Genomic DNA, 21,285 nt, shown 5'->3' with positions numbered 1-21,285 from the left:
GGAGGGTTCAGAACATTTCTAAAATCCAGGCCTCCCCCTTCACCCACAAGTACTCCTTACCAATAGTGCCCAACTACCAAGCAAAAGGTATTTCCTTGTGAATTTAGTCCCTATCTTCTTTTGAGATAAGCAAGAACAGTCTGCTTTAGCTATATTTCACAGAGATGTCTTGCTGCAGAGTCCACCTTTATGTTCAGGTTAGAGAAAGATCTTCAGGCACTCTTTTACTTGACACTTCCCAGCTATGTCAGCTCTAGGCTGCTGTTTGTTGTGGCTCCCAGTCCAGGATCTTAACCCTCTCTTGCACAGAAAAAGATAACCAGATTCACAACAACACCTGAAAAATTATCTTTTAGACCTGGAAATTATCTTTTAGACCTGGACCTTTTAGACAGAAAATATCTTCTTTTCCTGGATCTGGACTGTGCCCCTTAAATATCCAGAAGACAAAGGGCAATAAGATGAATCTTGCTGCTGCAAAAAGTAAGTCTGAAAGCAGGAACACAAAGCGTGTAGGCAAGTTGGCCCAAAGTCACTGCTGGCATTCATGGATGTGACTTCTCAGTATGGTCACTCTTGTTTATAACAGCAGTGTATTCATCCTTCTCTGTGCATTGAGTGGGACCACATGCACTAACAATTAGAGTAGAGCACAGACCTTCACAAGCTCTCCCCCAATGGTTTCCTTAATTTTGAAGCTGTTACAAACTCTATTGCTACATCACATTCCCAGATACTGTATTTTATTTACTGGTACTGAATGGTTATGTATATCAGTCTCAAGTTACAAAATCAAGTGGGATCTTTTCTGTTAGATTTTCAGGATACAGTCTCTGATGGATGTAAAGTGCTAGACGACAAAGAGCATATGAGATGGTGAATGTAAAATATGAGTTCTCGCTATTTTTTCATAAGGAATGTTTTTCCCTCATAGAAACTTTGCCATGCAAAACAGTGAGTAACAAGTACTATCCACATTATAGTGTGCCATAATGAAGCACTGATTATCTGAGCACCGGCAGACTACAATGGTGAGTAAGCAGTGCTGGAGGGCACTTGCGGTGTTAGCAGAAAACAAGAAATAATGATAAGTATTTATTTGTCATTGGTTCACTCTTTTATGGATGCTGGTCACTGGGAGAATATTCACTAGCTGGCCTGTTATGTTTCACCTGAAGCTTTTTCAGGTGCAATTAAAGTTTGTATTGTGCTGGCTGCTAATATTGATCCTGAACACAGTTTCTATCATATTATTTGTCCTACTATTGAAATAAGTTACCTGCTAGGTTACTCAAGACCAGAAGGATATGCCTGCAATACAAAGTTAAGAGAGGACTCATGAGTGTGCTATCTCCTATGACTAGCCCGTGTTGCTGCTTATAGCTTGGCTACAAATAAAGTTGTAGCTAAAGTTCAGCTAAATCATGTTGTGCCCTGGAAGAACAGAGCTCAGTTTCTGCTGTTTGGATGTGGTCTTACCAGGATGCACTCATCCCACCCCTGTTGCTAACGCAGAGCATGTGCAGTTTTGGCCTGCTCAGTAGGGTCTGGGTTTGCTCCCATGCCTGTGGATTGGGTAGTAAACCTCAAGTATCAGTCTCCAACTCCAGAAGGCTCCACACTTTATGTTTATGGCTGCTTAAAGGATTTTTTATTTTTTACTTTTTGGTGAAGATTTATGATACTGCTTGTGGGTGAGTTTGATCTTATGACCAGAATCAGACCAGCATGGAGCTGAAAATGTAGCTATAACAAATGACCAAATAGAGTTTATGTGCACCTTTAGAAAGTGGAAGCTGAAAGGCTAAATATCCCTCCTGAAAACTGTATCTTAAATCTCAACGTTACATTTGTGATGAATTCTCAGGAATGAAAATGAATTTAAAAGGTGATGCCTAGCATCAGTCCACAAAAATTCTTAGAGATAAATGCATCTGAAACACAGAAATGTTGACAGTAGATACATCACTCTCAACCATTACCTTTTGGCAGCAGAACACATTATATGTATATGAGACACCCAAATCACACATTTTCCCAGGTGGGCATTAGCAGAACCATCTGTCAATTAGAAGACTCTGAGGCAGTTAATCCAACTTTGAGTTGGAATAACTTGGAAGTTTCAAGCACTGCCATTGCTTTTGGATGGCCAGAAAGGTTTTTTGGCCCTTGTGAATCAGACAGCCATTTAATCTGGGATGGAAAGAATTATTCAATTATTTATCTTCAACCTTGTTCAGCTTTCCATGAGGTCAGTCTAAGTCATCTCTCTTAGAGCATTTATATTGAGCATGTGTAGATGTATGGCTCAAGTCCAGCCAATTTTGGGGATGAATAAGTTGGCTGAGCATGCAGAGAAGATCCGTAACAATCTTTGAGCTTTATGTGGTGTGGCAGTCTGTGGGTAATTTTGGACAGTGTTGTTAATTCACAGAAACAGTTTAGCTTTTGCTGCGTTTCAGTAGTGACAAAAGCTCCCACAGCCTCACCATAGGCCCTCTTGATAACAACTGACAAAATCTGTATCTTCCAAATACATTATATCATTAGATGAAGTGGACAAAAACAAAACAAGTATGTTTATGACTTAGCCTGAGGAGATAATTAACTTCTGAGTGCTGAGATCCTTGATTGCATTCCTAGCATGATCTTAATTGGAAGTCTGAACTTGTAAAAGGCTGTGCTGTTTGGAGGATATCTGAAATGGTTTGCTGAGAAAATGTTTGTTCAAAAATTTGAAAGGTAATCCAGACAAATACCTCTTTCTTTGCATCTGTTGTAATTGTTGTTGTTGATGGTGGTGATAAAATAATCTACTACAGTAGCAGCAAACACATCAGACTATGCAAAGAAAACGTGTATCAAAGTTTATTAAACCACTTTAGGGAATTACAAAAGAAATGTTTTACCAAAAGGGCTGAATACATACCAGCTGATATTACTCTGAAACCTGTACTGCAACTTCAGTGTGGTGTAGTGCTTTTGTCTGCTGAAACTATTGACCCCTTGTGTGTCCTCAGTGAGGATTTTCATGATCTAAGCAGTTTGCATGCAACCACATTATGTTGTGCATGCAGTACTGTAGGTTTCTAGCTTAAAATGAAAATGCAATTCTATTCTGCTGATTTATCCTGCTATTAGATGTTAGAGGCCCAGGACAGACATGAAGTTGGCTCAAAAAACTGAAATGCAGACTTTATGTTTGGGCAATTACTTTTGGACTAGTTAAATCCTATTAGGTACTGGCATTGACAACAGGTCTACATGACACAATGTATTTCCATGCAGGGACACTAGAGCTATATCAGAATGAGATAGTAAAGATACCAGCAGTAAAGTTGCTGTGACATGGTGCTCCAGTCACAGAAAGACTAATTAGCTCTGCTGAGACACAGACTGTAATGGCCTGGGATGACCCAGCACTGCTTCCCGTATGTGTGCTAGACTGTACATTGCACTTTGTGTAGCTATCCTTAGAAGGCTGAAACACGTATTAAAGGGCAGACTGATGAGGAGAAATAACAAGCCACATCTTCAAGACAACTGCAACAGCAACAAGAACTCCAGGGAAAAAAAAAAAAGTCATTCAGAAACTCTTCAGTTATGCAGCTCATTGGAGGCTAGCATAAATCCCTTCCCTTTACCTATCCCAGTTATAAGTACCTGGCTACCAAGCACAGGTGTCCTAGCACTCTGTATGAGTATGTCGCACAAAGTATGTTCTACACTCTGGCCAAGGACTAATTCATAGAGTATCAGAGATCACATTCATCTTACCGAAATTTAGTCATTCAGAGGTTGGGAATGGGTGAAGGCTGTCCTAGGTGCCCTCTAAAGTGAGTGTTGAAAAATGGATTGCAGGTGATTCAACCTGTCCTAATTTAAGCATATAAGATACAGAGTAAATAAATATCTAAAGGTGTTTTTGAATATGGGCAAAGACCTCATGACCAGCTTAGACTAGAAGACTGACTTTGAGATATCTGTAAGTTTTGGTGAGAATAATATAACATAATGTCACAAAGTTATTTGATAATTACTCTGGTCCTAGAGGAGGAGTGACAGCAGAATTGTGGCAGAGTATTGCATTAACTGAGCCCAGCACTTAACACAGCAGTCTGCTGTGAGAGTATCTGCTCCCACTGCCTTGCAGAAATCATACAGAAAAAGGGATAATAGGAAACATAATATGTTTCTGGTTGTAACAACTCAGCACCAGTGCAAGACAACAATCTGGAAGGATGAGAGCTACTGGAGCAGAAAACAAACTATGGAGGTCTCAAAGGAACACTGTCAGTGTTAGCAAACCACAATATTGTTTTATGAAAGTGTTCAAAAATAATAATTTGTGTGACTCTCTGGAATAAGATAAGTACTTATTGTCACAAAGAAGTGATACAAGACAGGGTTCCTACACAAGGAAGTGAGAAGAAACACTGTAGTAGGCCTGAGCTGGATAAGCCTAATAACAGTTAACAAACTGGAGTATCAATAAACAGAAAAAGTTATTCAAGGTTTGTGGTCAATTCGGCTTGTGCAAACAATTTTTTTTTAGCTGTTATCCAGAAAAAATAAAGAAATTAAAGAGGCTGGGACATATGCATATTAGAACGTTGTGGGAAAGCACCTAACTTTCAGGTAACGTCTGAAGAAATTATTTCATAGGAAAAACAACAATAACAACAACAACAACAAAAAACCCACACAGAAAACCCACACAAATAAAATTAAATGATGGATGCACTGTTTACCTTCTGCCCAGTAAAACACAGGAGATACAAAGAACAGTAGATTTAACATTTTACAGAACTGTGCATTCAGAGCTCACCCCAGGGATGGGGTGAGAAACATCTTTTGCAAACGGTCTTGAAAGAAAATATATGTCCAACCTTTCCTTGCTGTTTCTGCCCTGAAGAAGGACCTGAAGTTCCAGGCTGACTGGGGTGAGGGAAATGCTCTTGGCTGGAGAAGGCCTCAGGGAATGCAAGAAGGTGAGAAACCACATGCCAGGAGGTAGTAGAGATTTGAGTCCTAAAATACCTCATTTGGGCACCGCCCTCATCTACTTAATCAAACCATTTGCCCGGCAGGCTATGTGTGTGCATGGTATCTGCATGCTATACAAGCTGTGATGTACACATATTTACTGCATGTCTATCTTTTTCTCCAGTAAATCCTTTAAAGTAATTTATTATAAGGAAAAAGGTTCCAGATTTCAACAACCTCTGAGAACCAAGCCAACAAAGCAATATTTTTTGATGAAATCCTTAATCATCCTCAGATCATATGAGAAGGAAAATGGTAGCAGAAAATTCATAAATCCTCTCAACAACTGGACTGGAGGCAGTGGGGACTGCCTCGTATTCTGCATCGGTTGGGGTTTGGTATCTCATAGAGCCCTGGGTTATGGGTTTCTTTTTCATAGGGCTTGTTGCTGTGAAAGGAACAGAAATCATACCCTAATTATGATGAAGATACTGTTGTCCAAAAATTGCAAGAGCAACAGTTTTAATGCCTTCATTCTCTTAGAGCTGGGTTTTGTGGGTCAGTAGATACTTCTATTCGTATATCAAGCTATTTTTATTCATAATTTTTGAAGAAAATGTGGAATAGAAAGAAACATTTCCATAAGTCCAAAGTTGGCTTTGGTTCCCAGTAGTTTAAAGCTTTGCAGTGTTATTGAATTCTCTGGCTGAGGATTTGGCTACAATTCTTTTTTTTTTTTTTTTCCCCTGCAATTATTTACCTTTTTAAATTTATTTCTCCAGATCATCCTTCTTTGTTAAATTCAAGGTCACTGCCTAGATTTTAAATTAAATAGCTTTGTTTCCAGTGATGATACTGGGGTTTATTAAATTCACGTTTTTCTGCAGTGGGTAGTATTTATACAATTTTCCTTGAGGGAGTTAAAAATAGCTCTCCTCTCTTTAGGGTCTAGGGGGATGCTTTTGCCTCTGCTGCTAGCTTGGTTTATTTTTGTTTGTTTGTTTGTATTTTTTTTCTAATACCATAAGAAAAAGAAACAGAAAGGTGAAAGTTAGTCCTCTGTCTCTCTCCTGTCCCATCTACCTCCCCCACATTTCTTTTTTTTTTTTGTAATTGAATATGAAATAAAAGCAAGTCAAATCTGCAGTTAGCATTGTTTGGTACAAAGTGCCAGAAACTGCCTGCACACATTTGTTCTTTAATGGTCCTTTTTATTTTTCACTCATAATAACAGAAGTAAACTATTAAAAATCAAATGTAGAGATGAATGGAACTAAACAAAAACATGCCGAAGGCGACAGGCAAGGTTTTACACTTTGTAACTTTCATCTCTCTGGTGTCTCTCTTTGATGGCTGACATGGCAAAAGAATTCTCACAACTCTTCTGAATCCTGATCACTTTACTAATAATAGCAAGAGTACCACTGTGCATAGTTTCCACTCTTGAATCCCTCTAGACACGATTCCTTGCTTACCCAGTTGATATTCATATGGCACTGCTCAGCATCAAAGATTTATTAAAGTAAATGAGAAAACCCCTATGGAATCAGAAGATGATTTGGGTGCATTATTATTGTTATTATTACTTATCTGTTCATCAGTGGTGCCAAGGGAAACCAATCAAGGATCAGCGATTTGACCTAAGATGTGGCAGGTAGATCATCAACGGGTGTATAACACCACACAAATTGATGGAACTGGGATGATTTAAACCAGTTAAGATTCTATACTTAGATATATGACAATCAGCAAACAGCAGGGTGAGGTGTGGACAAGTAAATGGTAAATTGAGCGTGTTTCTCTATCCATTAATATAGTCTTGCCTCCGCAGGCTCCCTAGCCACTATCAGTCGAATACATTGCAGGGGCTTACAGAGAAGTAATGAAGTCAGGACTAAAAAGATTTTGCATGTGCTGGTAATATTTTCAAAGGTTTTGTAAGTTTTTTCTCTGTGGGGACACGGCATATTTGTGAAGGCACTGAGCTGAGGCTCAAAAGATTTGCACTTCATTCCTAGTTCATCATGGACTTCCTCTGTGATCTTGGGGAATAAACTACTTTACTCATGTGAAAATAGAAATGCTAATTATAGGCCTTTGCCTGCCCTGTAGGTTTAGGTAACATGTACTTTTTGGGCCATGCCATCTCTGCATCTGTGTACAGAGAAGGTTATGCATTTAACTGCAATCTTAAGGAACTGCTGTAATACAAACTGTCATCAGGAAATGAAAATCACAGAATAAGGAAATACTGTGAAAGGATATTTTTTTCCCACCACTTGTGTTATTCAGTCCAACAAAAGCAGAGAGTCTTGCTCCTGTGTCTGGACTTCTTTTCTAAAACTAGAAGTGAAAGCTATGGGAATCATGGCCAAAGGTGAAAGGGATTAATAATAGGAGGAGAGCTGATGTTTTCAGTCTTCTAAGAAATCAGTTGCTTTCTGTTTTTGTGAAGCAGTAATGATTACAAGGAAAATATTGTGCAGCTTTGAAGACCTTTATAAGAGCCTTACAATTTTTGAAAAAAATCAGGTTTCGTTGTTTCCTATTGCTACTCTGGTAATATCCATAAAAGTATGTATGATCCATTCCTTGCTTCACTTTTGCTTGAGCCTTACATGTCTTGTTACTATGGAGTAAAGTTGTAACCCCTTCCCTTCCCTTCCCTTCCCTTCCCTTCCCTTCCCTTCCCTTCCCTTCCCTTCCCTTCCCTTCCCTTCCCTTCCCTTCCCTTCCCTTCCCTTCCCTTCCCTTCCCTTCCCTTCCCTTCCCTTCCCTTCCCTTCCCTTCCCTTCCCTTCCCTTCCCTTCCCTTCCCTTCCCTTCCCTTCCCTTCCCTTCCCTTCCCTTCCCTTCCCTTCCCTTCCCTTCCCTTCCCTTCCCTTCCCTTCCCTTCCCTTCCCTTCCCTTCCCTTCCCTTCCCTTCCCTTCCCTTCCCTTCCCTTCCCTTCCCTTCCCTTCCCTTCCCTTCCCTTCCCTTCCCTTCCCTTCCCTTCCCTTCCCTTCCCTTCCCTTCCCTTCCCTTCCCTTCCCTTCCCTTCCCTTCCCTTCCCTTCCCTTCCCTTCCCTTCCCTTCCCTTCCCTTCCCTTCCCTTCCCTTCCCTTCCCTTCCCTTCCCTTCCCTTCCCTTCCCTTCCCATAGCACTGTCCCAAACACTGCCTAAGCACTGCAGGGGGGTAGCACAAGCCAGTATTTACTTGGATTATAGCCTCTCTGTGGTCAGGTGGAAAGTTCAGCTGTACAAAGGTGGGGTGTGTCATGTCATGCCTGTTGATCTGTGTTAGAGAATTGTCCCTAGCCTGGTTTGTTTACTAGTACAGGTGCAGTAAGTTGTTTACTGTCTTGGAGAAGAGACTCCTTAAGGATTTTAGTAGGGAATTTGTCATTTGAGCATCTGTCAACTGATAATGAGGTTAGGATAAATATTTGGCTGATACAATCCTAAAACATAAGTGTGGGAGAGACATAGGTCCACTAATTAATCAAGATCAAGAAGGATTAAGCTATTCTGAACAGATGCTTCTTTAGATGTTTCCAGATGTTAATAAAGGTCTTCAGCAAAGAAGATTGCATATAATTCCAGAGTAACCTGTTCTAGAGTTGTATTAATCTTTGAGTTTTGTTTGTTTTGTTTTGTTTTGTTTTCCCCTTGCAATTAGCAGTTGATAACAATATTTTTTCTTCATGTAAAGAAAGTTCCTAGAGGTAAAAAGTTGAGCCATTCTTACAAGCATCCAGGATCCCTTCATTATTATTCTTTTTTACCCTGGTAACATTTCAGAAGAATAAGGGAATTGGAAAGTGAGAAAGTTGCAGGAAGGAATTGAGAAGATGGCAGATTCTAATTTGTAGTAGGATCCATGTGTTATATAAGATAAAAATAAAACTTGGACAAGGCTATATTTTGGGATCCTAGTACTATCATAAAATACTCTTGCTTATGGCTTATTTTGTTGTCAGCAGAACCCTGAGGTATATTTGTAGCCTTGAAATTCACAAACATCTTTTCTTTAAAGCATTTGGTTTTAAAAGGGGCACATTAGTAACTGGTAAAAAAAAAAAATCTCTCCATTGTGAAATATCAATTATTTGTAAGTGCTTGGATTAATTTATTGGATTTTATGGGTGAAAGAAATGGAAATTGTTTCTTACATTAAAAATTAATATTTTAAATCCAGCTGTGTCTGGCTGGGCAATAAATCATCTCTTTACAATTACTTATTTGTCAGCCAGCATGTTAGTTCAAAAAGCTAGGGAGCTTGCCTGTGGATCCTCCTGTACTCGAAAGGCAGGGAGAGTTCAGGTCAAATCAATTTGAGCCACAGTAATTAAGAACAAGATTGAAGATCCGTCCCCACCTACGTAGTAAGCATCTGGAGTTGCTTTTTAGAATGGATCCAGTTTTCAGCAGAAACAGAAAATATTTCAGACAGACAACAGTACTTAGGAAGACCTTTTTTTAAAATGCTTGAGAGGTTTGCATATTGAAAGGGGTGATTTTCAAATGTCTTTCTCCTTACATGAACCAAACACAGTTAGCTCTGAATAAATATGAATATTTCATATTTGCTAAGAAAATAAACATCTTTTCAGGTCATCTGTTGGTAGCTAAATATCACACAAACTTCAGAAGATGTATTCACATAGGCTGTCCCCAGATTAGCAAATTAAAGAAGACCAAGTAAGGTTGTGACCAAGAGAACTGAATTGTTAACATACTCCCTGGAAAAAAAAAAAAAAATGTCAGTAACCTATAATCTCCCTGAGACTGTCTGAACATTCTTCATGAGTTATCCCACGGATCATCTTCAGTAGGGATTTTGTGAATCCTTATTTTGGCAGGTAAGAAATTTCATCTGTATGATGGGAACATGTTGTACCATTTGAACTCAGGGTCAGAGAACGTATCCATACTCTGTTGAATTTACTGGTGTAAATATATAAATAACATTTGATGCCAGTGGAATGAAAATGTTAATAGAAAATTAGTATCTCTATCACATGGGTGAGGAATGAGGTACAAAGAGACATTGAAATTGAAGAACAACAACAAAATGTGAGTGCTTAATAGCTGCTGATGTAAACATAAAGTTCCTTTCAAATATTTCTTTAGGTGTTTTGATTTATCAAGGCCACAGAAAAAGTAGCTTAACTTTGATAGAACATAAATTTTTGAAGCTTTGGCTTGGTCGTCAAGATGAAAAATTAACTGTAACCGTAGCTCTAGTTGTACTGTATTGCTAGTGAAGAATTCTGTCATGACAAGGGAACTAGCTTAAGCCAATCACATACCCAAGAATTGTAATTAGTTGCACATCTTGCATATGTGTGTTTTCATATTTAATTAGAGGTAAATTAAATAATAGTGAAAATAAACCCACTTAAATCTTCCATTATAGAAAGGAGACTTTTGAAATCACAGGAGGTGAAGAGAAAGCTCAGATTTCTGGCTTCCCAGGCATCCTCATGCATTAGCATTGTTGCCTGTCTTCTGCGCTGGAGTTCTGCTGGTAAAGTGCATGGGGTGTGTGGGGCTAGGAACTGAGGGACACATAGTAGCATGATATGGAAACCAGTGGGTGCAGTAGAAAGCACAGTTCCCACTAGTATCGTAATGCTACAGAATATCCTACGTCAACTGCCCCTACATCCTATGTCCTATATCCTAACTTGCCTCTTGCAAGGTACAGCTGATGTATGCCTCAATATCCATCCCTGTCATACAGCCACTTGCCTCACAGAGTAGGATGTCTCTAACTAAAAACAGAAATCATATTTGGCACATAATTAAGTTTTACTGGTTGTATAAAACCCTATGCATTTCTGAGTGTCAGTTACTGGCATCATTTGATCTCCTATTTACATGTATACAGACAGCTCATTTATCTAGCCTGGTGTAATGAGAAACAAGCTGGCTGGTGAAACCAGATCATTCCATCACCTACCTGCAAAATACAGCTAACTGTAATGCATTTGAATGATTATATATGAACTAATTAGAGACTGAGTGAATGATTTGTGAGGTTGTGGATAAATAGGTCAAAACAAGGTGGTTACAATAAATTGCCAGTGGTTATCTCAAGGTCCAGCAAAACTGTGCTGTTCAAATGACAGTATTAGCAAGCAATGAAAGAACTGAGGTTGATCTAATTAAAAACAGTATACCAAGTTATCAAAAGAGAGTACAAGAGTAAACAAGTGCCAGAGTCTAGATTTATTTCCCATAAATATGGAAGCAATCACAGCATGATGTTGAGGTGTCCAGTACAAAGAATTAGGATTCATAAATAAAAGCCACCCTCTGCAAGTCCATGTTGCTCTCAGTATAACTGACAAAGCAATACCAATTGTATTTCTGAACGTATAGCTGCAGACCTAAAGGTCTGATTATGAAGATGATGAAAAGCCATAGTTCACTGACAACTCTTTATCAATTTACAAAGTAGCATTCCGTAATGGATTGGTTTGTGAGGCTGAAGATAAATGACTGAATAACAGTGAATTTCATCAAGTGCAAGGGCTGTATGCAGTGGGATCACAGCAAGCACAAACAGCAGGAGCAAGGTAACAGCCACCACTGTGTCACACCTGCTGTGAGGAGACAGCAATCCCCCTTGGCCATGTCTCACAACATTATGCCACATGTACTTGGGCATGCCAGCATCATAAGCAGCAGAAAGAAAGGGAGTCATCTCTGAAATTGAAATGCTAAAGGCTAATCCCCTTGATTTCAGCAGAGAGCTAACAGTTTTCAACAACATATCTATAGCAAAGCTCTCATTCATTGCCTACATATACCAATATATAGCCTAATATATAGCCAATTAGATTCAAGAATATACTACGTTATGTTTTTCTTTCTTTCTTTCTTTCTTTCTTTTTTTAATCATTTTTAATCAACAATTGATTGGAAACCATGGATTTAAGCTCTGGAAGTTAATTCACAATTTTTGAGTAGGATGAGAATAAAAACACACAGACAGAAGAGTTAAAAAGAACTATATATTTTTTTATGATATGTGTGCAGCTTTCATTGGCATTTTAGTAGAACATTATCTCCTGCATGCATAATATGATCATGTATAATGTGACTTTGTATAAGATGTCTTTTTCAAATTTAGTGATCTGCTGTATCACCTCAGACTCTCCTTTTCCCCACTAGTGCCTCCCAACTATTCAGATAATAGAAGTTTTAGCTCAGATACTTTTCTTTTAGCAGTACTATTTACATCTTTAATTGAGACTGAACATAGTATTTCAGTCTGGGGCTGTCCATCAGCATCTTCATCAGCACTTTTGTTTTGCATTTTTTGGTAATAAAGCCTAGTATACCGTTTAGCTTTTTATTTATTTATTTATTTTATTTTATTTATTTATTTATTTAGCTCCAATGTGGGAAGTTTCCCATTCTCCATTAGTCCCAAATACAATTTTTGTAATTGAACTGAACAATCGAACCATTTCTCCTAATATACTGCAGATTTTCCCTTGGCTCAATAATAATTATTTCACAGTGAAGTACTTTTGTCCCCCACAGTTTCAGTCGTCCAAGCCATCCAAATCTTGCTGAATCTGAATGCTTTTTCTTCATCATTTCTCTCTGTCTCCAAGGTTGTAAGTGTGCACTATTAATTGTATCACAGTTAGCACCTGTTTTTAGGGTTTCTAATATCCTCATTACTTATTATTTATGTATGTATTTATTTAGTTTGTTGCTGGTAACTTTTCTGTTCTTTAATCATTTTTATTGAAGTAGTCCATGCTTGTTCTCTATTTCCCCCTTTTTTTTTTAAGTAAAAATGAAAATTGAACAGTCAATTTTTAGACAATAAGAAATTTCTTCATATATATTTAATCAAGACTTTTCTAATTTACCCTTTTTGGGTTGCAGAAGGTATTTCCAATTAATCAAGGGCTAGCTGTGTGGAATTAGAATTCTGTTAGGACTTCTCCATATATCTTTAGATTTGGCTGCCTTAACAAACAGTGGGAATACCATTGCTAGAAAATAATATCATTATAGTGGTTTCTTCATGTTTTCAATGTTCTCTCAACATTGATCATGCTTTCAGACTACACAGCCAAATTGAACAAGAGACATGCAAGACAAAACAGATCAGCACTTTCTGTGCCCTCTTTAAATCTCCTTTGCCTAGGGCTGTGAGACAGGAAAAAATTGTGCTTTTTTGACATGTATTAAGAGCCTGACTTCAACTACAACTAATTCTTTCCTCAATTCTCTCTCGTAAGTGGGTGATAACATGACCTACTACTGAAGTGTTTATTTTTTATTTATTTATTTATTTATTTTACTAAGGTATGTTTAAAAGAAGGCTTAAAATATGGTAAATTGAAATTCGTGATTTTTGAAACAGGTGAAATTTCCCAAGAGGGTACAGAAGTGTAAAAGAAAATCAAGTTGGAAGCTGGAGGCAAGAACAGCAGTTTTTGAGTATTTAGAGCATGAAAGTAGTTAGTTATATTTAAAGCCAGCTAGAGAAAACAGTTTCTGAAGGGAAGTTAGCAGTTGGAACTAAAGGAGATATCTGTGGTAGCCAGGAAAGATGCCTGAAGGCCATGGCAGGATAGGGCAGCTGCCTACGTAATTATAGCTCATCTCAATAGAAGCCTTATATTAAACAGTAAAGGATGAAAAGGTACTGAAAGTGGCAAGGGGACAGTGAGACCCGAAGGAGAAAAGGGCTCTGTAATTCACTGTCAATCTGAACATGCTTTTAGATTTCTAGCTTAGTGGAAGGAGGCTCAAAATCTTTAGTTAAGGTGACAGAGGGGATCTGAGTGAGCTGACCAGGCTGAGGTGCTCCCAAGATATGAGGCAAAGCATACCAAGTGGGGATGGAAATATTCCTCATCCCCATTTCCTCCTTTAAATGCACTAGATATTAGGAGCTGAATATTACCTGCAAGCTTAGAAGCATGTTTGACTCTAAACATTAGACAGGTATTTGAAAGTATTTTAAAGCAGTATATTTAATGATGGGGGATACCACCTGGGAGTCTAAGTGAGACTTCAAACTGCCTGGGCTAATTGAATTGCTATTATTTGAGATAATCTTATTGGGATGCTTGGAAATGAGTTTTATTCTTCATTACAAGGACAAAGGGCTGCGTCTTTAAAGGGCAACACTAATGTATGCACAGAGGGCAAAAACTAATGTTCTCTAAAGCTCTCTATGGGCTCCTGCCAGTTGTGACTAATGCTGGTACAGGTATTAGGAAAACACAGGCAAATGTGATGATGAAGAAAGAAGAATGGAGATTAAAAGAAAAGTGGTTTGAAAGCTCTACTCGTGCTACTATATGAAGAATAATATATGAGGCCTGTGTAATGAAAATGATAATGTGTTCTGTCATTTTATTTTAGATAATTGGACTTGGATCCTGGAAGCTATTCCTTGTGGCTGCAGCTCTGTGTCTGTTTAGAGTCCTCCTGCACTTCCTGCGGTTTCAGTCCAGAATCCTTTCCTGCTGCCTAGTTCTGAGCTGCAACAGGTCCAGGCCTGAGGACGTTCTGATACCATGGTATTCTCATGGGAGAAGGTGCCAGGGTCCAGTTAAGGTCCCCTGACTGTCCCCAGCATGCTTCTGGGAGGTCTGTCCATGCTCAAGCTCAGATCTGGAGGGAGCTGACTGACTCACCTGGGAGGGATACTCTGCCCCACAGAACGGGGGAAGTGGTACTGGGTCCAGTTATAAACTCCTGTAATACCCAGCAGAAAACTGCTGCTGGGAAACAGCTTTTGCTGGTCAAAAATTGCCACACCAGTCTGTTGTCTTCCTTTCCTAATCTTTTTACACCAACTTAGTTGGGCTGAGTTCAGAAAACAAAGTGAGGTGAATGCAGCATCCATACGGGCAGGCTAACTTCTGTGCAAGTGTTTGTGAAGATAATTCTCTATAAGCAAAGAGCTGTTTTCTATGCACTTTTGGGGGCTATTTTTCTCCAGAGTCAAATCTGTCCATCTGCTCATTTGTGTTTTTAAGTGCTTCCCAAGCATCTGCAGCAGGAGCAAACAGGATACCATAACCCTGAGTAACCAAAGGTCAGTAACTTGATTCTGACTGAGTAAACAGAGGTATGGTGCCGTGTGATCTACTGGCGCCATATGAACAAAGCCACTCAGCTCCTGAGCTGCTCAGCTCCCGAGTGAGCTCCCGCTCACTCACAAAAACTGATTGCAAATAAGATGCAGACAAAGAATCGCTTAGTGAATAATTGTGAATAGTAAATACAGGAGATTTTGAGTCAACCAGTGGGAAATGCCTGAAAAGAAAATGTGGCTACCCTTATTAACCAAACTATTTGCTAACATACCTTGCTTGGTTCCTATTTCTGTCAGATGCCACATTCAGATGTGTCTGAACTGCTGATGCCAGCGAGAACTGTGGCTCTCTATCCATTTACTAAGATCCGTGGGGTATAATTTGCCTATTCAGCTTGATATAGTAGTGTTTTAGACAATATATAGACAACTGGTCGTGGTAAGTGATGAATATAAGCGAGAAGAATTTCGGGCTGCAGGTTCAATATAATTAATGAAGTGTTACTAAAGCATTTTAAGAGAAACTGGTTCCTGCATTTACAATGTGCTGTAATGATTTACTTAGAAGTCTCCCTTTAGACTCAGTATACAAGTTACAAATGATGCAAAATGTTGCTGATCAGAGATATTGACAATCGTTCATTGGTATTGACATACACAAGAGTCTCCACTGGTTGCCAGTGCAATTATGAACTGACTTTAAAGATTTGCTTTTGGCCAAAGGCTAAAAGAGGACCTTATTTCTCATCTTATTTCAAAGTTTCTTCTGTCTCATTCTTCAGTTGTTTCCTGCCAGATCAAAATAATAATAATAATAATAAAGATACTGAAAGTTTTCTGTGTTCTTGTATTTTATCTTCTACCTGTCTGTTCAGAACTGTTCATGCAGGTGAGACAGATGGTGATTAAGAGGTATTTCCAGTATTACCGTAGTAAAGTATTACCCTAGGAAAACTTACTTCCTATCAATATCTGGAATGGGCTCAGGTTTTAGAATTTGAAAGTGTCCTTAAAAAGAGCCTCAGTGACTGAAGAAAAAAAATATCTCACAGGCTCTCCCAGTGAACACTGGAGTTCTGATTTAGGCAACAGAATTTCTATCCAAGTCCCTGTGTCTCTTGTTTATTTTCACTAGGAATATCTGAAAATACCGTGGAAAACTTGGAAATAAAACTGAGAAAGAAGCAGTACCTTGCAGAAGTTTCTGAAGCAAACTTAAATAGAAACAACTCTTTCCTTTGAGAAGATTCACTTATTCGAGCCAAGATTTCGGATAAAATTTGACTTAAGTGTGCAGTGGGTCAGAGAACCACAGTGAAAATTGCTCTGTAATTGAACTAGGAAATGAAGGCCAGTTAAAATATTTTAGTCCAACTACATGTTTATCCCCTTTGTTCTTTCTTAAACTTCAGACCCTGAACTTCTCCCTGAAGTTTTGCCACTGAGATCTATTTCCTTTCTTTTTGCATGAGTATCAGGAAGGGACCCCTGTCAACTGAGATGGGTTATTCATGACACAGCCTGAAGGAAAGCAATTGCTCCTTGAGCGCATGCAACATGCAGTGCTTCTGCTTCTGCTTCTGCTTTAGAAAGTCTGTTGCTCATTATGGAAACGATAAGTCTATTCTCCACTCTGTTTCTGCAGGGAAAAAAAAATAATAATACGTCCAACAAGTTATTATAACGCCTATGGACTAGCACCAATAAACAAATGTCTGCCTCCCTGTGCTTGAAACAGCTGCTGGTGATTACCCTCCTCCCGTGGAAACAGCAACACATCTGGTGTCTGCAGAACAGCACTGAAACAGTTAGGATAGGAGCCAAAGCGGCTGTCCCAGGTGTACACAGCTGCATCATCCCTACACTGCTGTTCCACCTGAGCACCATAGCTCATGGAAGTAGTGGGCCAAGATCTTGATTAAGCAGAAAATACAAAGGGGGACTTTTCCTCTTTTGTGTTCCCCTGTCGTGGCTGAACCACTTGGCTTTGTCCTCAGACCTCTATATGGTACTCACTGTTCCCATTCTTCTATGCTCCACATGGTCACGTTAAGACATTTAGCTGGCCTAAATTATCATGTTTATGATCTTTGATGAAAATTTCCCTGTGTGAAAAAGACAAATATGATATCTCCCACTTATCATTCCCTCTAATGGCTTATGTTATTATCTGCAGTAATAAAGTAAATGAGGTTTTTTTCCTGCTTGAAATGTCATCATTTCAAAGCTGTCCACAAGAAAAACACACCAAACCAGAACAAACCCAGTAGTTATGAGGTGAGTTCTAAAGAATGGTAAGATTAAAACCAAACCAAGCCAAGCAAACACACCCTAAAATGTAAAAGCTATGGAGCACTTATGTGTATTGCTTCATATTTTCTAGTATTATGTTGCATCAATAAAGTTTGGACATTTGACAAAATATGAAAATGAAAGGTGATATTCATACATATTGTCTTATTTCTTGGTGCTGAGATTCATAAGAAAAATACCAAATATTGTGAAAGAGTTAACAACATTATGTTTATGTAGTGCGGTGTATGGCAGAGAAAGATTTCTTTGAACTGGTTTGTCCTACTATATATTTTAATTAAAATTAAATTTTAAAAGTTCCTTTCCCACTCTTTTTTTTTTCTTTTCTCTTTTTCCTTTTTCTTTTCTTTTCTTTTCTTTTCTTTTTCTTTTTCCTTTTTCTCTTCTTTCTCTTTTCATTTTTTTCTTTTTGTTTTCCTTTTTCTTTTTTTTTTCACATTTTCTTTTTCTTTTTCTTTTCTTTGTCTTTTGCTTTCCTTTTTCCTTTTTTTTTTTTTTTCTTTTTCACAGCAAAAGGAAAGGTTAATTAAAAAAAAAAAAAAAACATGCTCCTAGTTTTCTTTTTAATTTTGGGAACTGGTCCTTAGATGTAGAAAACACTTGAATGAAGACAACTCATTTTTTCTTTGAAAATCTAGATTGATTCTAATGGATGTTTGGCTAAGAAGCCATTTTCTGTCACTTGAAGACAAGATTTAACAGAAAATATGTCATATTAAAACATATTCTACCTTGAGCAAAATTCATTAATACAAAATCAAAATAGGTTAGATGCTGGCAAAGCTGCTGTAATCTGTGTCAGCTGCAGAAATATCTAGAGGTAAGAGGTTATTGAGAATCAGATCTCATCACAGTGTCAGAAAGTGTGAGACAAATGCCACAAGTGACTTGAATTTACATCTTCACATTTGTCTATTTCCTTCATTTCTTCTTTTCCACTTTTCTCCTGTTCATATTAGGTACCTTTTTGTGTGTATGTGGGAGGATTGCCTTGATTTTATTAGATTAACAATTGTTATCATGCCAAACAATGTGAGCAAGTCAGAGAAAAGACTCTTCTATGGTTAATGCTAACTGGGAGAGAGGTAGGCATTACCAAGAAACTGCAGGAGTGAGAAAAAGAGGAACCATTGCTGTATGTCAAAATTGTCCTGATTACAGACATTGTTGAATTCTTTGAATTCTTTTGCATTTTCCTTTGCTTGTTTGAGGTCCAAAGTGAGACTGGGTAATAAAATGTTACTCTGCTGTATCCAACAGAATAATGTTTTGTTTTCATTACAGGTTAGACATTTTGGTTCCACTAGCTCTTATTTTAGTTTAAACTTAAATGCTATTAACTTTTTGATTTCTTCATTAATGCCACTAATGGCTGGCACCATGGGACAGGAAAAGCTACCCCTATCTCTGCACATGGCAAAGTGGTACAGATTTATTTATTTATTTATTTGATTTTAAATGACTGCATTCCCTCCAAGTTAGTTGGCCAAACTCCTTCAGCTGAAAATTTGATAACTCTTAAGGCTGAATGCTTGTAAAGGAGAGGAAGACAGTAGGCTCATACATTTTCTGAAGAATTTTTATGAGAATCACTTTTTATAAAATTTGCCGTTTGATTTCCTAGGTTATTACTCCTCTGGATCCCTGTAATGTTATTTAGAAAGAGAAATATTCCAACAGCATATCTTCCGACTTTACTTTGCTTTCAGCACTGGCCTATAAATAGGCCATTATTGTCTGGAAAAAAAATCATAAAGAATAAAATATTTTCTTCATGTGACTTAAAAATGCAGTCTAACTAATAGTTTTCTGAAAAATATTTGCTGTTATGATTCAAAATTTTTCAGTCATGCTAAGACTGCAGAGGTAGATTAATCTGATTAATAAATAGGTAATGACAGTAAACAGGTATATTATATCCACAGTGTAGACCTGATTACTATGGAAAACCAAAGTTTTTTCAAGGAAGGAACTACCAGCAAGCCCTGCAGCAACAGGAGGAAGCCCAGCAGACCCATTACCATGCCATATGTGGGTGTTAGGTCAGTGAGGTCAAAAAAAACCTTGCTCTACTCCAAACCAAATCTAAGGAATCAGATTAGAGAAGGTAGTCAGTGTGTGCTAATATAATGCCCACAACAGAACACAATGTGGTAGTAAACTCTGGGCCAAGTTCTGCCTGCCGTGGCCATGCAAGTAGTCTCATTAGCTTCAATCATAATGTGTATGCAGGAGGTGAATGCATTAGTAGACAAGTAATCAGAGGAGCTCCTTGGAGGAGGCAGCAGGTGGCAGATGCCTTGAGGGGTTCCTCTGATTAGCAGCTTGCCCCACTTCTTCCACACAGTGCATTAGTCTCCTACATCACCAGAAAAGATTGGAGCTAGGGACACCTGCTGGTGTAAAGGAGACAAAGTTTACATAATTGCAAGTTATCCTTCGATGAAAAGGTCCCCTTCACTATTTGCATGGGTGGGAGCAGTGGGAGGTTAGAGGGAAGGTGAGGGGTGTGTGTGTGTGTCCTGTTGAACTGTTGCTTGCATACAGTGGACCCATATTCTCATTTCACACCCTGTGGTGCCTTAATGTGAAGTCTTTGAGCATAGTAAATTTTAGTTCCAGGTTTAGTGTCAGTATAGGAGAAAGCTGATCCAGTATATTACAACTATTCCCATAGCGGGGAAATCCTGAATCTGCTCTAACATCCAAGGCCTTGTTTATATGTGGTTCATAAATTTCCAGCAAAAGCAATGAAATAACAGTCATCCCTGTGGGGTTTAGGGAAAGCAGCAGATTTACATCAGTGTCAACAAAACTCAGTATGGCATAGGGTGCTTGAACTACATGCTAAGAGATTCTTAAATGGAACAATCTGCTCTTGGCTGATTGGTATTCAACCTGTTAGATTCCCTGCACCAAGGGTAAAATTACACCAAAATTTTATTCCCTACATAGTTTTGGTGTGCAGCTGAAAGGATATGTTTTCTAGAAGGTCCTACAAAATAGAACTGATGAAGGCCAAGCTCTGCTCACCTATAAATAATTTAAACTGTTTATTTGAACAGATCTTGGCACTAATGTCTTATTTCAAGACTAGGAGGAAAACAGCAGGCAATGGTACTCAACAGAAGATGGTGACTCCTTTTTGAGGGATGGTGGTATGGAATATGAAGGGTACACTGGGGAAACAGAAGGGCTGTGCCAATGAACCAATGAACTTTCTTATGGGTTCAGATACAAGGAACTTATGTTGGATAGGAGAAATAACTGAAGGATGACTGAGTGACAGCAATGAACAGTTGAGCTGACAAGAAAAGGCATTTATCCAAATTGAAAACAAAGATAAAGGCTTTGATTGTTAAATATGGGGTTATGGTAGACATTAAAAAGTGAAAGGTCTATATAAACTGATATTGTCACAACAACAAAAATGTATAAACTTGCCATGAGCAAATTAAGCTAGATATTAAAGTGTTCCTAGCCACCAATATGATTCCTGAGCAGCCATCTCATAAAAGTAGTTGAAGCGAGAAACCATTTTCAGAGGGAACCTGATAACAGGATTATGTGATGAGGTTACAAGATAAGACTGGCAGGATGCAATTATCTAGATCCCTTCCAGGCCCATTCCTCTGGGAGAACAGAGGAAATCAAAAGCAGTAATTTACAATGCACTGCAGGTGTGTATGTGGTCCAGCATATAACCTCGGTTTGCCAAGGCTAGATACTAATCTGACTAATCTAGAAGTCCTATAATGATCTATTGTCCCCACTATCCCCTAGATAAGCATGTAGCTGTTAAATGAACTGTCCAAAGATATGTATTAATATGCAGCTGATGAATACATTTACCTGTCCATCATTGTAGCAATGTTCCTACCTCCAGAATATTCTCATGCTTAAAAGACGTCATCAAGTAATA

Source organism: Anser brachyrhynchus (genome assembly GCF_964034855.1).
Source record: "Anser brachyrhynchus genome assembly, chromosome: 3".
NCBI classification, from domain to species: domain Eukaryota; kingdom Metazoa; phylum Chordata; class Aves; order Anseriformes; family Anatidae; genus Anser; species Anser brachyrhynchus.
Note: the sequence above shows the minus strand (reverse complement) of the source record.